Source organism: Lagopus muta, chromosome 9, assembly GCF_023343835.1.
Source record: "Lagopus muta isolate bLagMut1 chromosome 9, bLagMut1 primary, whole genome shotgun sequence".
Taxonomy (NCBI): Eukaryota; Metazoa; Chordata; class Aves; order Galliformes; family Phasianidae; genus Lagopus; species Lagopus muta.
The window spans coordinates 3248414-3266439 of NC_064441.1; the positions used below are offsets into that span (position 1 = coordinate 3248414).

The following is an 18026-nucleotide window of genomic DNA, read 5'->3' on the forward strand; positions in this document are numbered from 1 at the left end:
CCTGTCAATATCAGCAGTCCGAATAGCTCATGTCTTAGTAACTGTTAGGTTGTTAAAGAAGTAACAGTGACACAACCTAGATAAGGAACTGGCGTAAGACGAAAAAGACAAGCTGCTGCTAAAATTAACACAAAAGTTCCTGGCTAAAGGGTGTTAAAAGCTATCAAGTGACATTGACTTCAGTGAAACAAGACCAAAAACCAGCCAACAAACTGCCAGACTCAATCACCATTGTCTCTGTTCCGCCTGCACTTAATGTCAGACGGATATGAGACGCTTGCAGAGATAACCCATGAGACACACTAATTCAGCGACTGAGTTCACTGACGAAAGTCAGAAGTGAACACTTGTCAAAAATGTCAGAAATACATTGAGGAAATAAAGCATTTGGGTCCAGATTTTTAATAAAATCTGGCCTGAAGAGAAAGAAAACAATATTTAATGATTCACTGCTTATAGCTCTTCCCCAATTGTTTGGATGTTAGTTCTTCTGAAGTATATCAATTTTTGAGCTGGGAGAATAATTTCAGCAGTTCGAATAACGATAGCATTTTAATTGTGAATAAGCATTGACTCAACAGTGGAAAACACTTGAAAAACTGAATGTTTGAATTATATCAAATGTACATAAGTTACATACATCATACTTATGTAGTATGATGTGGATGTAGGAGAAACTATCAAAGAATTTGAATAATTTGTCTCTCACCATTTCCTGTGCATTTTGTCACAAATAAGGCTTTCAAACTCTCATACCTCAGCTTAAAGCACTACATATGGATCCTGCCTTTCAATATCTCTGTGAGGATGAACCTGCCATTGATAACTGAGAAATGAGGATGGAGATAAAGTTCAGATTAATAAAAGTCTAGACCAATGGAGTACGAGCAGAATCAGCAAGAAAGAGGTATTCTATACAGTCTGTACATTGGAAATACGGTGTAAGTAATAAAAGAAGCTAAGGGAAAGTAGAGGAACACCATCACCCTTTCTCTACAGGCTGACTACTTAAGGTCAGGTAAAACTGAACTGCTCTTTATTAGCAAGCAGCAGCCACAAAGAACAGAATCACAGAATGGCCCGGGTTGGAAGGGACCTCAAGGATCATGAATCTCCAACCCCTCTGCCGCATGCAGGGCCACCAACCTCCACGTTTAATGCTAAACCAGGCGTGAGCAGCTCTATGTTCATACACACTCTGATGTATGCCTTGCCATTAGGAGATTATCACACTTGTAACCTCACCCCACACACTTCTGAGGACAGTACTCTGAACATTCACAGTAGTCATTTACCACCATAAAGCAGGTATTAGAACAAAAAGCTCAACCAAAGCAGCAGCACCTCTAGGATCCACCTCTAAAGTGGAATCCAGGTTTACTCAGCATCTAATTTTAGCTACCGTCCACAAAGCCTTTGCAGAAAAACCTGAGGACAAGCCACCAGAGCTGCAGGGACCCAAAAACCTTGCGAAGCATAGATGTGGTTTGTGTACAGTATAGATTTAGTAATACATCCACTGTACCAATCATTGTAGTAGAAACATCAATCACTTCTACCAAAACTAACTAATTCTTACAACCAGGTGAAGCAGAATAAGAGCAAGATAGAAAGGCTAACACTGAGTGTCACCATTCATAAATGTACTTAGGCTTCACATAGAAAAAAAAAAACTGCAAGGTCATTTCAGCAGATCCAGAGAATGCTATCGTACTGTATGTTGACTTCTAACATAACAAAGCCATCTGGTATGGAAACTCAAGTTCAGCAGATGCATTTGGAAAACAGAGCATTCATTTTTATTGTGCACTAAAATTAGATTTAAAGTGTGCTCAAATGCATAACTAAAACAGATTGTCCCTTCTAGCCTTGATGCTGTAGGAAACAGTGAGGACTGTATTTGTTGATTGTATGTTACAGACCTTTGGTCTGCTTCCTATATCTATCAAAATATTAAATGGGAAACTTCTTTCCTTCTGATAAACATAAATCCAAATAATCAGCTAAAATGGTCTCACACATCAGAGCAGTTCACAGTTTCTTGGGAAAGTACAGCATTTAACTTCAAAATTCGTGCTGTATGAAAAGTCATTCATTTAGAAAAAATCAAGTCATTATGATTAGAATACCATTTTTTTTTTAAAGTAGCTACAGTCTTCAAAGCAAAAAAATTCTATACAAAGGAAAAACTGTGGACAAAAATACAGGGCGAGTCCTACGTTTGGATCTTTAACCACCTTCCTGTCACAGTAAAACATGCGTTTGCATCTCCATTGCTGGCACATCTTTTTTGATTAAATGGAAACAGCTACTCTTACATTCCTGTTAGCATGACCCAAGTAGCCCTTCATACGTGGGTCCCAATCCATACATAAATTCCAATAATGATGCAGCACAGTCCAGCTACAGATGTTTAGAATCTTTTCAACATTTGCAAATAACTTCTTGATTTAATGAGCATTTTTCCACCCATGATATACCCAATTAGTGAGAACTTCTCTAAGCTTCACAATTTTGAGAAACTTCAGGCTGAGAAACCCAGAGTAAAGAGGTTGATAGTGCTGGTGTTAGTAGAGAAAGGAGCAAGAGCAGACATATACAGTAGAGCAGCACTATAGAGATTACTCTAGCATAGAATCATAGAATGGTTACAAAAACCATTTCTGCAGCTGCCTCCTGCAATCAATTGAATGGTTATACACATGATGCACAACTCAGTTATTGCTTTGGTTGGGATGCATAGGCAGGTGCCTACGCAAGTGAAAGCTCTCATTTGCAAAGAGCACAATCTGAAGTTACAGTTCATTAGTCTAATGGCAATAATGAAATTACAGAGTGTTTAAAACATAATTAAAGCAGCCTGCAAAAGTGCAGGCTTATAGTGAAGGTTAGTTGAGGTTCTTGGGTAACAAAGGACAGAGCACAGCTACCTGTAGCAGCTACACATATGGACATGTATGCAATTTACCTGCAACACTCAGAGTAAATGACTGGAAGGCAGTGGAAGCCACTGGTATAGTGTTGGACAACCCTACCCACAACAGGAGGTTTGGAGCTAGGTAACTGAGATTCCTTCAAACCCAAGCTATTCTATGAGTCTATGGTTCTATGACTAGAATAACAGAAATTATACTTAAGATCTAATCGTGCTTTAAGTTGCTGTTTTGATTTCAAGCTCGTAACAAACTCATTCCAAACCTTGGGACTTTCTTTCCTCAGAGATCCCTTTAGGGCTAAATAACCACGTAGGCAGTGTAGCTCAGGAAAGATTCACAGTGCCTTCAACACAATGCGCAAAGAATCTGTCTATGGCCTTCAAGTACACTTTCAAAAGTAGATGTGAACTGGCCAGCTGTTGGCAAACTTCTTCTCTGTATAGTTCTGATTCCAGAACTGATTTCTTCAGAAAGACAAGTACACAGCCTAAACAGGATTGTATACCAGCATGGGGTAGTTGATAGTTAGATATGACAAGCTGTAACAAAACCAATATCATTTTCTTCACTGTTTACAGAAAATGCTTGTAAAGTTGCCCATTTTGACCTATACAGATATGGCAAAGTTTTCCATATCCTAGAGCCACGTGTCTAACCCTGGATGCTGTACATGCTCACAATACACAAACTGAACTCTTAAAATTTCAGTTTTCTCCCCATTCTCTACCCAGGAATAATGGAGATTATGGAAACTTCTTCACATTGATGCCAGCAGCTTAAAGGGATGTAAGAAAGTAGGGAAAGAACAGAATGTAAAGAGAGTGTCTTTTCCACCCTCTGATATCAGCTCTTTGCTCAGGCTTATGAGAATCCTTGCTTCCCCAGAGATCTAAAACAAAGTAGGAGTTCAAATGGAATATCAAGTGATCTTTCCCATTCTCTTAAAGAAGTGCTCAATAGAAATGATGCGAGGTTGAACAGGCAACACCACCTATCTGAGGAAACTTGGCTCTGATATCTACAGCTTTATACCCATTAAAGGTATAACAGTGAGGAGAGAATACAGAAAAGGGCAGACTGAAAGCTAAGGCCTTAAAAGCGATAAAAGCAAAGAACAGCACATCTCACTTCATGCCTAGGATTCTTTTAAATTTTATATTATTTGAATCCTCAGATCAAGTATCTGCACTGTTATGGAGAGACCCACGTGGACAAAGTTTTCAGGTAGTTACCATACAAGCAAAACTCAGCCACACTTGAAACGTGTTTGGAAATAGCAGAAAGAAAATCCTGATCTCAATACAGCATTCATCCACGTCAGATGGCGACTTTAAGATGAATTTGGATTAATTACCAAACACATTCCAGAAATTCTACTATACTTTTTGAGGCTCAGAGATCAGGTATCCATTATAACCTCTGTTATAAAGAACAGTAATGCCAAGTTACTCTACTTCTCTAACAGATAGTTTGGTCTTGAGGAATCTCCCCACCTCTCCTTCTTCCATGATATAGTCATATTATTCAGGTTATGCAATGACTGTATTTGCAAATCTTTCCCCACTCCTCAAGATAATAAAACATGAGATTCAGCATTAATTTATCTCTCTCCTCTGAACTTGGCACCTCTGAAATGCTGCAGTTCATGTAATGGAAGTGCACTCCAGTGAACTTGCTATAATGATAGCATAGTTAGAAAATTTAGACTTCAATTAAAATGAGAATCAGGCAGAGATAAAATACCATTTGTGGTAAAATCGTTGCGTTAAATGTAGGAGTTCTGGCCACTAAACAGAAGATACATAGTTATTATGCTCAGTTCTATCTGTGATATTCTGATCAGTCTTAAACACCATTTCAAATAAAATAAGCAACCTCGCTGGTGCAGTATGAAGCTGATATCTTAATTAATATATTCTCATTGCAGTTTCTTTCTCTTTAACTGAGCACTGGAAGAATCTTCGAGAATTCTGTGACTAACATCCCTTTGGTGCTGACAGCACTGTTACATTTCATTTTCTTATTCCTGTGATTCTCCTAACTTGTTCTCAGGCTTGCAAGCACCAGCACAGTTTGCTCTGATTAAAAAAGGGAAAGTCATCCTCTCTAAGAAACAAGTTTTAATCTCTCAAATTGTACTCTGATTAGTCTTTTAGCAAGAATTTTACTGAAAAGAATTATCTGAGGATTCTGTTTCATGTGTTCTCACATCAAGAAAATATTTAAATGATAGAAAGTTAGCTGAAGTCAATTTGAATTCAAAACGTTAAGACAATCAAGAAATGAAACTACTAGGTTGTAGGAAAAACTGCAATGCCAGCTTTATACAATTTCCCATTTGCTGAAGTTATGAATATTCAGAATAAGGGAGGAAATAATTTATGGGCTGTTTGGGCACTGTGTGGAGTGTCACTGTCCCTGAGGAGTGCTGGCTGCATTTTGCCTGAAGCCTCACAGCGCAGACAGGAGCATACAAATAGTTACGTCTTTCTGAGTCTACACACATGGGAACAGGATAACCTCAGAAAACTCCATCTCAGACAAAAAAGTTTGTGAAATGAGATGCATATCTTCACACTGATATGCAGCTATGCTCGGGAAGTTCTGTGGCTAAGAAGCAAGGCATTCTCTGATTCCTGACAGCACTTATCTTGAGAAATGTCATTCAACACAGGTTGCCTCACGATGATTTCTTTTCTTTTCAGTGGAAAAACTGATTTACCACAGCACATGAGGTCCAACAGATCCAACAACACCCACTGCCTCTCCAGTTATCACCACTTGACAGAATCACCAGTTTTTCAGCCTGCTTCCTTTCCTACTCCCTAAAGCAGCATGAACTCAGGTCATAAGAACTTGTGCAAGTTGAAGAAACGCATCCTTACTTTATCGTTAGAAAGGCTGTCCACAGGCGCATCCTTTAAACATCTACCCTAGGTTACTGCGTTTCCTACTGCATATAGAAGTTATGGCTTACTTTTGGACAGCTATACTCTTGTATTTTCTCTTCAGACACTCCCCAAAAGTTTTTCAATGAGAAATCACTGCTAAGAACAAGGAACAAAGCAAGTCACGGTGAGAACTACCTTTGCTTTATTACCTTTATGCCCTTATGTAGCCTCAATACAATAAAAAATCATGGTTTACTGCTCCTGCACTACTATGGGTAAGATTCTGCCCAGAGACTCTTAAAGAAAGCAAATGATACACTTGGTCAGTAAATTTCCACCTTCCCTTTCTTTATGGTAACATGTTTATGGGCACATGTGCTTAACAATGCCTTCTTACATTCCACTGCTGCTCATTAAAGTATACTATTTGGTTAAAGGATAATGAGATGGAGTAATGTGTGAGACATCTAAAAATACTGGTTGCTGCTTACAGATTATTTCTGGTTGACTGATGCAGTTGTGCAGTATCACCTCTAATCCAGTGGGTAAAACTGGCATTAAGCCTGTTGTTCAAACAAACTCAGGGCCTGAGATGCTCACAGTAGTTCCAAAAGATTTTGGAAAAGCAAATTCTTTACTGAAATGTTTCTGTGATTACCCCAACACACCATATGCTATTACCCCCACTGTATCCTATGGCTCCACTAAACCTGCCTACAAAAAGCCTTCTCAATGCTGTTACTTTCCATATCATTATCTAAACACAAATTCTATGAAATCAGTTTATTAACCTTTGAAGTTTATAATTGTAATATCTATTTAGGCACTACACAACAGATACAATCAATTTATTGTACAAAAAATAATTTAAAAGATACACATTCTACCTGTAACTTCACAGCATGCAAAGGATGTTCCTCAAACCATCTGTAAGTCATGAGGCATCATTATTTGCTTACCGCCTTCTTTGTGGGCTACCTTAAACCCCTAACTAAAACCAAATTAAATTAAAACTACATCAGGGCCAATTATCCTCCTTGACATTCTAAATTTTTCTACTCTTTTCTTTTCCCTTAGAATCATAGAATCACTAAGGTTGGAAAAGACCTAAAGGATCACCCAGTCCAACCGTTCACCTATTCCCAATAGCTCCTACTAAACCATGTCCCTCAACACAACATCCAGTCTTTCCTTGAACACCCCCAGGGTCGGTGATTCCACCACCTCCCTGGGCATCCATTCCAGTGCCTGACCACCCTTTCTGAAAAGTAATGTTCATGTCCTTCCTCATGTCCAGCCTGAATCTCCCTTGCCGTAGCTTGAAACCATTCCCCCTGGTCCTATCACTAATGACACGAGAGAAGAGGCCGACCCCCAGCTCACTACAACCTCCTTTCAGGAAGTTATAGAGAGCAATAAGGTCTCCCCTGAGCCTCCTCTTCTCCAGGCTAAACATTCCCAGCTCCTTCAGCCTCTCCTCATATGGCCTGTGTTCCAGACCCCTCACCAGCTTTGTTGCCCTCCTCTGAACACGTTCCAGGGCCTCAATAACTTTCTTGCAGTGAGGGGCCCAAAACTGGACACAGTACTCGAGGTGCGGCCTCACGAGTGCTGAATACAGGGGAATTCCCTTAAGGCCAGACACAGCAGCCATCTCCACGGCTGGGAAAGACTGAAGACAGCTCTTGCAGAGCTCTACAGCACCATTCTAGGTGCTGGCCAAAGGTATGAGCAGCCACAAGCTGAAGGGAGCACAGAACTGCTGAACTGAACACGTTCCATACCCATATGATCACACATCACACATGGCCAGGCTTTGCACTGACCCAAAAATAAAGCTCCTTGAAAGGAGTATGTGGCAAGTTGCAAGTAAAAATTGCTTTCCTACAGCAAATGGTTGAAACTCTTTGCCCATTTAAGAGTAAACAACTTTGAGTAATGTCAAGGTACCACACTCCATGCGCTTAATCATAAAAGCATACTTCAGTTAACTCCTGCGTACAAGTATATAATCTGTAAGCCCCAAAGTAGCACTAGAAAAGCACAGTGACTCAGAAATATTGTTCCTAAGCACAATGCTGTCTTAAATGTTGTGGGAGTTTTTGTCCTTTTAATTAGTGTGCTGTGCTTAAATGACAAGACAGCAGTTCGACAAAAAGCAGAATCGTTAAGTCACTTCATTTTGGCTGCTTATCCTACACCTCATACCTTTGTGCCTCCAAAGCACTGTGACCAACTAGGCAAATAACTGCATGAAGTACACATTGAAGGTACAGGACAGAGATCTCAAGCTCTCTTACACCACTAGCGCAGTTGGTAACTAGCTCTCTACTTTATGTCTGAACTAGAGATTGCACATAGACTGAACACAGGTAGTGATGGTTACAAAATGGAAGTGACTAGAATTACCTTGTAGTATAAGGCATATACTATATATATATTATATACATAGCAGAAATAAAGAACTGAATTTGCTTAAATTGTGCAAAGTCATACTTGGTTCACATCTGAATGCATCACACACCTGAAATTCTGTAGTATTTAACTTGGAAGAGTGTGGAGAAGTTAAAAGAGCTCTAATCTCCCCCTCAGTTATACTGGGTCACTCAGTGCAGCTGATGGATGAAGTTCTTCCCTCATATCTGAAAAAGGAGCAGTGATACAGCTGAAGGAAGCACCATGAAACATTTGGTTTTCTTTTTAAAAGAAGTACTGTTGCAAGATTTGAAAGAGAATAGTTTTCAAAATGTTCTCCAATATCCTTTCACTCCAGATCGTTCATGGTGTTCTCTTCAGAGTACACAGCAATTCTTCACATCACATTTTGGTATCGAGCATCCCATCCAACACCACCAGTTTTTCCAGCCTGCAGAAGATGTGTTCAGTTACATCCTAGTCAATGTGAGAGAATCAGGAACTTCAATCCAGATCCATGGGAGGCTTTAAGGTGCATATCACAGCCTTCATTTGTCATTCTAAGGGGTTCAGATGTTTTTATGAGCTTTCTGCTACTATTTGTCCATTAGCTGGTTTAGATTTGGAAAGGAGGCGGCTATGAGGTAAAACCAGATAAAATCCAATTTAACTTTCAGGAAAATAAAACTGTAATTATTTAACTTTTCATACTGAGCACCTTCCAGAAGTGACAGAAGGAGATAAAACTTTCAGCAACTCTGCCTCGGGTTTTCCCACACCATCAGAGATTTAACTTTTCAATAATTGTCTCTTCAAATATAGAAAGGGAGTGACAGATTTTAAAACAGACAGGCACACACACCAAGTAATCAACATTTAATTTGGTAGACTGACCACAACAAGAATTCATTTTGTCAGGGTTTTTTTTTCTTCCCTCAAAGAATTGAAGCCAGCCATACAATAGCAATATTCCAGATGGCTGTACAAAGTCCTCTGTCTCTTTCAACAAAATGTTGATCATGATCCAAGAAGCAGGAAAGTGCTTCTGATGGACACGCATCTTTCTGCAATGTGACAAATCATACAAAATAAAAGAAAAGCCACCTCATTTACAAAGTAGATGTCTGAGCTGGGGATGAAATTTGGAACATTAGAAGGGGAAAGCAGATATGCAACAAGGCCAGTAATTAAAAAAAATTTTTTGCCTTCCCTTGTTAAACCTATTAATTAGAGAACATTTTCCTACATTTACAACTCCTAACTTAGATGAATATAATTGAGAATTCATGTCTCTTTAAACCAAAATTTCCTGTCATCTGTTTGTTTGGGGTTTTTTTTGTTGTTTTTTTGTTGTTTTTTTGTTTTTTTTTTTACACTTAACTAAGAATCACACTGATGTTTGCTGTGTTTGCTCACTAAAAATGAAGCTAGCAACAAGCAAGAGACTTACAAAAACTAATTTTTTTTTCCACCATGTAAAATTAATTGTTATCTCCATGCCTGCATTTTCTGTGCTACCAAAGGAGTCCCCAAATGACTGTGAATCTCAGCACATATCCTGCAAATCTTAATTCTTCCTCACACTTGGCCCAGGGTAGATTTTTCAAAAGAGGCAGCCTTAATTTCAAAATTGAATTTTTAAACAGTAATCTTGTATCAAAAAGCAAGACTTTAAATGCACCAAATTTCTGGTGTCACTTGGATACGTTCCTGAAAGGGCACAGGCTCCATACTTAAGAAAAAAAACAAACTATTCCCACAGTTCCCTTGCCTTATTCATTGAGATCCATAACTTACACAAAGACTTCATAACATCCTTATCAATTAGTGTTTTTTTCCACGGATAGCAAAACAAGAATTAAAAAAAAAAAAGAAAAAGAGCTAAGAAAGAAATTATCATCTTCATTTACCTGGTTGCTGTGTAGTTAAATTACTCAGATGCACAAGAAAACCTAGATTCAATCCCTTTCTTGCCCAAAGGAGATTCAGGTTTATAACTCGCTTCTTGACAGGTCAAACTTTTGGTACCATGCAACCATCAAATCAAGCTAATTCTGCTTTAAGAATAGCTGCTAAAGCCAAGCAATTTCACCAGGAATAATTAAATGTTCAGTAGGTTAAAATAAGAAAGCAAACACAAGCAGAATTTTCTAGCATAACTTTTATGATACTTTTATATAAGCAGTGACACCATGTTAAGTCCTTGTATAAAATATTAAGCACTTTCTTGAAAGCAGACTTCCCTCACAACCTCTAAGATTTTATATGTGATATCTGACACCAAATTCACAGCAGCTTCTCTCCAGCTTATGTCAGCATAACTCCCCCAATTTCAGCTGAACCAAGCTCACAGCAAGTTTTACAGAAAGATTCTCTCTTGACAGCTCCATCAGTGTAATAGCAGGTATTTTCTACTCTTGCACAGTGGTAGTTTTCTACTTTTTGGATGGTAGCATCGTGGTTCCACTGCCTGTTAACAGAATACCCACCAAGTTCCACCAATGTTATACTCCATAACAAATATTTGCCTTTGATCATTTGAGCAATAAATGCTGTTGCTGGCTTGCCATTCCTCTCTGCTTAAATTCCTCCCATATTTCTAGTACATCAGACTGTAATGAATGGCTCACAAAAAGAGAATCAGCAATAAAAGCATCAGTGCCTCATTCAAACACAAGTTCTGTGCTACTTTACCTCTGTGTAGGATAACTTTCACAAGTGAAAACATTCATTTCCTTTGCTACATGTGAATATGACAAGCCTTAGTTCTTAAACATAGCTTTTCATTGTATTTTATTTATTTTTCAATATAAGAACGTTGCAGAACAGCATTATTTACGCAGCAATATCAAACTCACGCATTATGTTTGGTCATATTCTGCCAATTTCCAGAGATTTTCAGGAAATTTTTTTTCAGAAACTTCAGGGACTTAACAATAAAATGCTGCTTTAGTTTAATGTCAAGCAGGCATGTTGATAGTTATCTTTCAAAACATTTCAATGTTTTTGTATTTCAAATCAATTTAAACTATTTTGTTTCTTGAAACCCATTCCCTCCTGGTCACCTCCTGCAGAAATTCCTATCTTGCTCAGTACAAATGCTTTCCACAAGTGCTCCTCCATTCTTTTCCCTGCTTCTGCGCATTCTATTTAGATAGCAGCAGAGAAAAAGGAGCCAGATGATCATAGCAGTACCTACCATCAAGTCGGTCTAAGGAGAGATCTCAGAACTCCACAACTCCTAAAGGAACTACGTAATGCAGCAATTAATTTAGTTGCTAATTCACCACTGGAAAATGATAAGCTATACCATGATACTATTTTAGATGAAGTACGGAATTCAGATTCTTGTAACTCCCTCTAAATAAAATCCAGCTCCTCATTAAACAGAAAGAAAATGTTGAGAAAGAGACGCTGACCTAAGTTGTTGGGTGAAGGAGGATTAGTCAGTATCAAACTTTCAGGTTCATAAGCCACACATGGAATCATAAGTAATGAGTTTCAAAAGTGAACTTCAGCATATCTGAATGTGGTAAAATGCCAATTAAGATTCCTCAAGACTCTTATGAGATTCAGCAGACAACAGACTTAGAATATCGGTAGTTATTTCAAGTATGAGTAGTTACAGAAACACAAAATACTATTAACACTTTCTGCAGCTACTTATGTTTCTACAGATTGCATGTGCACAAAGCCAAAAAAAAGATAGAAAGATATATATGTGAAGGTATAATGTACATGACTGCGATTCAGTGAGCACAATGCTGATAAAGAATGAGGCACTAAGAGATTTGCATCACGAATTAATGGCTTCATTGAACTTTTATAAAGACTTCCTGAAGAACACAGTAACCGTATCAATATCTCATTTACAACTCCTCACAAGCAGATAGGTTTGTAGTTTGATAACAAAGCATGGATGTGCTACGGCTTGAACCCTGCAGTTAGAAAGGTCGCACTGGTTGTTCAACACCTCAGCTGAGAGTTCAGCTGCGTTAGCGCCGTACTGTACACTGCAACCTGTTAACCCACAAAAAAGGTAAAACACCCTGGAAAAGTTCAGTTAAGCACCATAATTATGCTCCATGGGCCTGATAATGAAGCAATCCTTATTGCTAAAGAACTACCCCAAGAGTCTTCCAGCAGCGGCAGGCTACAAGCCGTCACTGTCAGAATGACTTCTCTCTTGGGTGTCTGGTCGTTGGTGGTTCAGCACAGATTCCCCTTCCTTGACAAATGACAACTGCTCATACCGTGATTTTCTTTCTACTCATTTTCTTTTATAGGTGGCTCTATTCCCAGTGCTCTAATGTAATTCAGCTTCATAGCATGTCTGGTTATATTTCTTCTACAGATCGCAATTACATTTCTAAACCAGTCTTTGTGTTGCTATGAGAATCAGACAATAGGAAAAAATTTTAAAGTTTCAATGAGGAAAATTTCCATAATATGTGGTGGCTGTCACAATCTTCCTGATAGAAATAATTACTCCTCCAATGTAACTACACTAAACCACCAAGAAATATGGATAAAGACTCATCCATCTGTGCAGAGCTCTCTCATAAATGTATATGAAAAGGGAGCTAAACGCAGAAATTAGTATACACTGAGATGGGCAATGGAACACATGTTAAGGCAGCAGACTCCTGTTACCATGGTCCTGAGATAGGGAAGGTATTAACTTACTCTTTTTATCAGTATTGAGAAAAAGCTACATATGATACACTGTGATTTTGAGTAAGGCTATGCTTTGCCTTCCCATGATCCACCAGATTATAGATGCTAATTCTCCCACATTTCTGACTGAAACTCAGAGTATCCAAAAACAAAAGCACAAGCTGCCACAGCATGAGCTAACAACACTTTTTCTGGGGCAAGAGAAAACTACTCATCTGCAAATAACAGACATTGCTTACTTATAAAAAAAACATTGCTTTCATGGCTGCATCAGAGAACAAAAGAATAATTGAAAAGCCTTCTTCCGTGATTTTGTTGTGCTGTTCCTACCTAAACTCTAGGACAGTACTATTTATTACTAGATGCACCTCTCGGATCAGCAGCACTTTAGCATACTGGCTACCAACCCAAACATTGCAGCTTGGATGGAGGTACTCTGGCACTGCTTAATTTTCTTCTTCATGTACCTGCACAGCACATAGGAACAGCAGAACTCAAAACCCACCAGTAAGCCTGGTTAAAGGAGCAGCAAGGCAGCAGCTCTTAGGGAACTTCATCAGCTTATCTATATCCAGATAAGCAATTAAGTTACCTCTGGTGGCAATTGCTGCAAAGTAAACGTGTCTCTGGGCAGTAAAGAAGCACTTTTGTGTATTCATAGACTGCAGTGAGAAAGCATTGCAAAATATATTAGCAGAAAGACAGAACCTCCATGTAGATCTGTTCTGTTGCGCTCTAAGACCTAATCAAAGAACAACTGTTAAGCTATTCTTTAACTACAGCGGTGCCAAGACAGAGGCTTTATTCAAGACTTGTTGAAAACTTGGATACTGACTACTCCAGAAATCTGCAGGGAAAGGTTATGGCAAACTCTGTGCTATCTTACCTGTGCAAAGCAACCTTCCTCTCCTCCAGTGAAAAATCACAACCTATTAATGCAGCCCAACATTGGAGTACCAACAATTTCCAGAAGCCATAGAGATCTCATTCCATGCCTGACCATCCCCAGTGACCATCACATCCTCCATAGCCACAATGGCAAGGAGGCAGTCCTCCAAATACGTTTCAGCAGAAAAAGTAAGCTGAACAACAAACTTGACTGCCTAAGGGTGGAATTGCACCTGCAGCCCAAAGCAACTTGAGCCCAACAGCGCTATAAACTCTTCATCCAGGAAAAGTGCTGCTGAGACACTGCCCTGCAGCAAACTCAATAGCAGGCTAAGCTAATAGCTGCAGGGCTCTTGTCTCCAGAGACCCCATCTAACTGATGGGAGACCTGCTGATTCAGAATGGAGTCACTTCAGTTTTCTATACTGCTAATATGGCCATCAAAACGGTCGGTACATAATAAACTCCTTCTGACTAAGCATCTAACGAGTAATCAGAATTAACTATGGAAGACTGGGATGTCTAGAGTCATGAGCCCTGTAACCCGTGTTCATACACACCAATCTTTTTTTCCTTTAAAGCACTCAAGGAAATGCAGTTCAAAAGAACATTGGCTATGAATGACTATTTTAAAAGCTACCAAGAGCTAGTCTTTCTTAGCAGAGAAGACCCAAAGCACCTATGGATGAATAAATGCTTTATGCAAATGCTTCAAGCTGCTTCTGCATGAGCTACAGCACCCCAAAACATCCACTGTGACTTGAATCATTATGTCATTCTCCTTGAAGGTGAATATTCAAGTTAAGACAGAGAAAGGCAACCAGTTGTTCTTAAAATACTAGAAATGATTGTTATTTGGAAGTCATCTTCAGTGTAGTGCTTTTTCCATTCAGTAAATATCTTGTGTCTCTGTCATCTTACTTGAAATATGAAGTATCACAATATTTAGAAATACTTCCGTGTTAAAAACAAACACGAACCATTTTTCATGGCTTTTGAACTCATTCCTTGCCTTTAGAATTATAAATTAAACCATCGAATCCATAAAGTGACTGTAAGCAATAATAACACTACTACTTGAAACACACTTCAACTGGAACTCCTACTAATTACCAGTTTGTTTACGTCAGATAAAATTAATGACCATTGATCTTCTGAACTACACCAAAATCAAATTCTGTTTGAGATAGTTTTGGGGAGCCAAAGCCTTCCCTGGCATTAGTCCATCTAACCACACACCAGAAAGGTGGTAGTGACTTATCTTACCCTTTGTAACCCTACCTGACAGATTCAAACTTATCTCCAGTGTTCTTCAGAGAAGTGGGAATTTTCCACTGTTTCTGTCTTACTCAGCCCTACTGCTCACATTTAAAAATTCAAAAGCAGTCATGAGTTTGCAATAAATGAGAAAGTACAAAAGGAAGCGTCTACTCAGCTCTGAGATGGAACAAAAGAAGAAAATTGCCTATAGCTGGCTTCACCCTGCCTTTTCACAGCAATGAGATTCATTACACGTATGCTTCTCTGAATTATTTTAATCCCATCACTGTCAACACAAGTTCTTCACAACACAACGCAAGCAGTCAGGAGATATTGATGGCTTTATTGGAACTGCTGACCACTTTGTTACATCCAGATGCTTTCCCCCTGTATGGAGAAATTAAGAGATGCTGTGGTGTTGTTTCTGATCATAATGTAGCAGGAAGTCACACAGATCTAAACCTCAGAGTTGCTCAGGTTGCATTTCAATCCTGTAACTTAGGGGATGCTGCCATCAAGAGTTTTGAAGACATAAATGGCACGCTGACAGCTGTTGTCAGTGAGGACAATGAAAATTGGCAGCTCTAGCCAAGTATGAAGCATGACAAATTGCAGGAAAGCAAAAGGAAGACAGTGTTTCACTCAATTCAGAAGTGAGATGACATTTGCTAGGAAACTGATGGGAATTCTTCAGGCAGTCTACAAGATGTGCTAAATGTTACTTGCATTATAACAAATCATAAGGTATCAACTGCAAAAATCAGTTGCCTTTAATGAAGACTTCTCTAGAAGAAAAAAAACGCAGAGGCAATTAGACAACTGAAACTAGAAATATGGTGTACTTTAAGTATCTTTGAAGCATGAAGGACCTAACAAAAACATTTAATAAAAGAAAATATCAAATCGCTGCAGCTCATCAGGCTGACAGCATCTTGAGCTTACGGAACAACTGGCAGGTTTCCCTCTTCTCTTTACACCTACACTAGCAATATGTTTCTAAAAGCACATTCTTCTCTAAGATAAAGCCATCTTCAGTATGTTTATCTGTTGTTTCTTACCATTGAAGTGAAAGAGTCACTTCTTCACTAAAAAGAGATGTAAACTCATAGCATCAATGCCTACAAAATAGAAAAGTTGTTTAAGCTGCAGCCTATATTTGCTTAATACCAATAGGATTTTAATTTTTACACATTTGGAGGGGAGCTGTTCGCTAAACAGACTTTGTTTTGTCTGTTGATCACATTTTTCAGCTATCATAATGCTTTGATCAGTTTAGGATTGGAGTGTGATGATTTCCCATCTCACTGCAAAAAAAAAAGTGTATATCTATCTATATACATACACACACCATCATCTTTTTAAGCACTACTGGTCATCCCAAAAGAATTTTTAGCAAACTGATTTTAAAGAAGCTTTTTAAAAAGCATCCAAACAAAATAAAATAGTTTCGTTCTGAAAGGAAAACCTCTGGGGAAAAAAGCAGCCATATTTCTAAGCATAAAGAATTCACACAACAAATCGCTTATATACCTTACCAGAAAAAAAAAAGAGAGCATCTCTGAATTTCAAAATTACCTTCAAGAAGTAGAAAACAAACTTGAGCTAGATCTAAATGGCATCAGTAGCAACACTACATTCTTTTGTTAAATCATGACAAACAGCATTTATCGTTATTTTTCTTAATAGTTTGACATTTGCATCACTATCAACCTACAGAGTGGCGATCCACAGAAGCAGCACAAAGGGCCCACAGCCCCTTTCCTCCCCAATGAGAGCTGTTCAATTAAACCTTAGCAAAGTCTCAGTCTACCACATCAATTTCCCCCTCTTTGACCCCTCCATGGCAAGAAGAGACAACTGCAGCAGATTAGCAAACAGCACGTTTAATTACATACCTGCTTCACTAAGCTAAGCAAGTGGCCCTCAACACCTCAGCTAAAAGCACAACACTTTGTTGCAATCTGGAGCAACGTACAAGAACTTCTTCCTCATTAGATTCTCGTATCATTAATTCCAGCAGATAATGGTTCCACAATTTATTAAGAAATCCTTCTTATTTCATAATAATAATTAAAAAACCAAAACAAAACATTAAGTTGACTCTGGAGCAGCTTTTCACATTACCAGTTTAAAAGTAAGCCTAATCCAGGAATGCAGACTCTGCACAGCACACACAACAAATTTCATTATGTGCTTTAGAACCAACGTATGGATTTCACAATAAAACTTTAAGCATGAGTATAAACAGCATCCTGATGCTCCACATATATTAGGCATTTTAAAAGATGCACATTACCACCAAATAAAACTTATCACAAACTGTGCAGAAAACATGTAATTCATAAAGAGCTGAACTGAATAGCTGAATTATCCTTGCATACCAATACTGCTGGTTCCCCAAGAGACTTAAGCAGTTGGAAGCTCTGTAGTACATGAGGGGAAAACCAACAACAAAGCGCATTCTTCAGTATTTTTGATAAAAGACAGTTAGGAAGATATGAAATCCCAAACATTGCCTTCTGTGTAAAAAAGAAATTCTTTAATCTCCATAAAAGTATTACAAAATAATAATAATAACAACACTCTACATCCATTTTCTTGGGCCTCTTAAATAAAAGACCACAAAGAAAACCTCTTGTGAAGAAGTAGGAAAACAGTTCTTACTCACTATGTATCCAAACTCAGCTGCAGCTCTGAAGTGACCCAGCATCTCTTTGCACTGCAAGAAAACAGTGGGGTTTCACTTCACCATTTTTATCACCACAATCAGCATCAGCTGTTGAGCTCAGCTCTGTAAGCTGTAATCTGGGGAAAATCTATGTCAGGTGCTCCCATTCTGGAATTAAATGTTGCAAGTCCCAGCTTCTAAGGCAGGTGGCGTAAATCTTTGCCTCCTCCCCACTGAAATTAATCCTTTTTTGGTAGAGGAGAAAAATCACTTCTGTGTCTCATTAACGCT

At 38.6% G+C, this 18026-nt stretch overlaps 1 long non-coding RNA gene across 8 annotated transcripts in view; it reads right to left on the reverse strand.

Moving 5' to 3' along the window:
* Positions 1–17815, reverse strand: part of LOC125697806 (uncharacterized) — a 51087-nt gene extending 33272 nt beyond the window's left edge. For all 8 annotated transcript variants that reach the window (XR_007378934.1, XR_007378935.1, XR_007378936.1 and 5 more), the window contains exon 1: positions 17736–17815. This is a non-coding gene — a long non-coding RNA (uncharacterized LOC125697806). The remainder of the gene's footprint in view (positions 1–17735) is intronic.
* Between the last annotated feature and the right edge of the window lie 211 nt (positions 17816–18026).